The sequence below is a fragment of the Octopus bimaculoides genome, chromosome 4 (genome assembly GCF_001194135.2).
Source record: "Octopus bimaculoides isolate UCB-OBI-ISO-001 chromosome 4, ASM119413v2, whole genome shotgun sequence".
NCBI classification, from domain to species: Eukaryota; Metazoa; Mollusca; class Cephalopoda; order Octopoda; family Octopodidae; genus Octopus; species Octopus bimaculoides.
The window spans coordinates 115,343,245-115,346,669 of record NC_068984.1 but is presented as its reverse complement, the minus strand read 5'-3'; positions in this window follow the sequence as shown (position 1 = coordinate 115,346,669).

The window sequence follows — 3,425 nt, the reverse complement described above, 5'->3', positions numbered from 1 at the left end:
CTAGGCGCAGGAGTGGCTGTGTGGTAAGTAGCTTGCTTACCAACTACATGGTTCCGGGTTCAGTCCCACTGCGTGGCACCAAGTGTCTTCTACTATAGCCTCGGGGCGTCTAAAGCCTTGTGAGTGGATTTGGTAGACGGAAACTGAAGAATCCCATCGTATGTATGTATATATATATATATATATATATATATATATATATATATATATATATATATATATATATATATATATATATATATATATGTGTTATTATTATTATTATTATTATTATTATTTATTAATAATAATATCTTTGTATATATATATATATATATATGAGCAATAATAGTAGGATGTTGTATATGCTAGAAACTAGTTGTGAAATTTGACTTATTTAATGATATTGTTGATGCTACTTTGTCGAGATTATGTAGAGGCATAATGGTGGGCAGGAATTTCAGACTCAATTTTTGTCAATTTTAAGTATGGAGATCGGGTTTAACATTCATCTTTGTCTATGTATCAGGATTTTATATAAGTCAGCTGGAAGAAACCTGCTCACATAAATATGTAGTGAGGAATGGCATTCAACATTTCAGTATTTTGAATACCAACTCTGAGAGTACTCATTTTTCATAAATAATTGGAAGTCTACTGAAGCGACTCGAAAGAAACTTGACTTGAGTGAGGTGTCACTAGAAATCTCAAGAAGACTATTTTCTTAATTTGAATTTAAATGTTACAGTTTCTACATTTACATGAAATAGGTCCCTAATGCAATTGTTATTGCTATCAAGAAGGGAATAAAAATCCCTAAAGTTCTTTAAACATTACAGGTGCTGAATGAAAAGGGTTTATATTTCTTCAGACAGATCATTATCAGAGTCGCAAAAGTGTTGGAAATGATTGAAACACATCGTTCTGCAAACGTTCAGACCACAAATATTATTTCGTAATCATGGTTTACACTTTATCTTCACCTTTAAATTTCATTACGGATCTCCCTTGTAGACTCAAATTTAAGTAATTTAAATACATAAAAATGCCAGATATCTATATGCCACCATAGATAGTTAAAAAAAAATAATTGAACCAATATTTTTTCCCTGACAACTCGAATATGTGGTTAATTATTTTTCTGTGAGACATCCAACACGCTTCACAATGCAAGAGCAGTTGTTCAAAGGCACTGCCCATGTCTTCTCAAAAGAAAACCCCTAAAAATACGGATGAGCTTTTAAAACGGATGAACTTTTATAAAATTCACTATTTCCACTGCCTTCTTCAGTGTCGTCTTCACTCTCCTGGTAATGTTTCTTGCTGCCAATGTTTCTCCATGTATGCAGTAATGAGTCCATTTAACATTTTGGGTACTATACTTTGAATATTTGCTCTGAGTTATCTGTATTTTCCTAACATTATAGGAGACCCATTAGTCCTGACCTCTACGCATTTTGACAACCCAATTCAGTTTTCAATTATGAAGTTGTCCAAAATATTAAAAATAAGGTTCACTAGTCATGTGGGTTGGCAATGATTGGAAAAACAGAAAATCTTCAGTAATCGAACCATTAACTTTATACACTATGAATACAAACATATCGATACGGTTAAAAATATCCGTAAGGAATAATATTCACTTAATGCATTCTTTTCACAAACTGATTTTTAACATTAGTAAACATGTCTTTTATTTGTCGCTTCACAATTTTGATAATAGAATCCCATGAAAAATTGAAAATCCTTGAAAATTTGGCATTTGGTCCTCTGCTGCTGTGTGATTTTCTACTCTGCTATTAAATGAGACACTTCATACGATGGATGCTAACATCAAATTTTTATTATATCATTGTCACTTGCTATTGTTTTCCATAGACTTTTGTCGTGAAAGTAGTTGTCGTTTTATTTGGAAATATTCAACATGTTTTCTTTGCGCTTTATTTCTAAATATCGGCGAAATTTGGCTGGCTTCATGTCTTCAAAAAACAACGTTTCAAACACAAGCACACTGTCTTCTCTCGGCTTTCATGGTAGCTGTATATAAATAAGTACATAGGACATATACTCGTCACGTTTACGTGTTTTCCGACTTGATACTTGAGCCAGCATCTTTTCATTTGAACAGGTTGCTTACTTACCTGCATTTTCACTATCTTTCCGCTTTGATGTGTTTTCAGTTTTTAACAAACAATCCTTAATCATCTAGGGATTATAAGGTAAGATATATAACATTTTTTTATCAGGTAGTCAACATCTTTTCGACATAAGCTAAAATATAAAATTTTGAAAAATAAAAAAAAATATGTGTAAAGTATACAAGAATAAAAAGAAATGAATTTGAAGAAAATAAAGATTATGCTGCAGGTTGCACCAGTGGAAGCATACGTTAAACCAAAGATATCTGTAGGAGATAAAGAATTAAAAGTGCTGAAGTCTTTTACTTATTTGGGAAGTGTGCTGTCGGATGATGCAAGTTCGAAGAACTTATACAGAGTGAAGAAGACTTCGAGAGCTTTTGGAAATCTGGAAAGCAGGCTGTATCAGATTAAGCACAAAGATTTCCATCTACAAAACCTGTGCGCTGTTAGCTTTATTGTATAGCTGGGGAACTAGGATGATCTAAAAACACCAAGCTAAGATGCTCTAAATGTTTCACCAATGCTGTTTTAATGTGAAGTGGACCACACATACCCCGAATACCAAAGTTCTGGAGAAAGCTTAAATGACTGCATGGAAGCCATCATCGTTCGGAGTGTTTTAAGGTGGAGTGTACATCTTGCTCGAATGATTAATACTAGAATTCCAGAGTGCCTGTTCTATGAGGAATTAAAGCAAGGAAAGAGGAAAGCCTCGAAACCCAAACAGTAGTAGAAAGACCTTTCTAAGATGAAATTGAAGAAATGCGCTATTTCTGTTGAAATCTGGGAAAAATAAACTGCTTATAGAGTACAGGGGAGTAAAACAATCTTCGATGGTGTAGCGTTATTTGAGAGGAAAAGAACTCAGCATGAGTCATACAAAAGAGTAATTCGGAAGCGGAAGCAAGCAGCAACACGAAAAGTTACGGACAAAAGTAGTCAATGTAAAATATGTGGAAGAATCTGTCTCTTACTGGTTTCTAGAGCGACACGAGAGCGTATGAAGATATGAAGAAGGTGCAGCCTTCCCAGCTGCTTGGTTAGAAGTGCAACATGTGTGGCAAAGAGCAAAGGGATGAAGCCGAAAGCTGACATGAATAGTCATTTACAAAGTCATGGAAGGGCAGAGGCTCAAGAAAAAATCCACGACGTCATACTCGAGGACGAATTGACAACTAATATGTGTGTATGTATGTATGTGTGTGTATGTATTTTCGTGTGTTTGTATGTATGTATGTATCTATCTATCTATCTATCAATCTTCGTGCATATATATATATATATATATATATATATATATATATA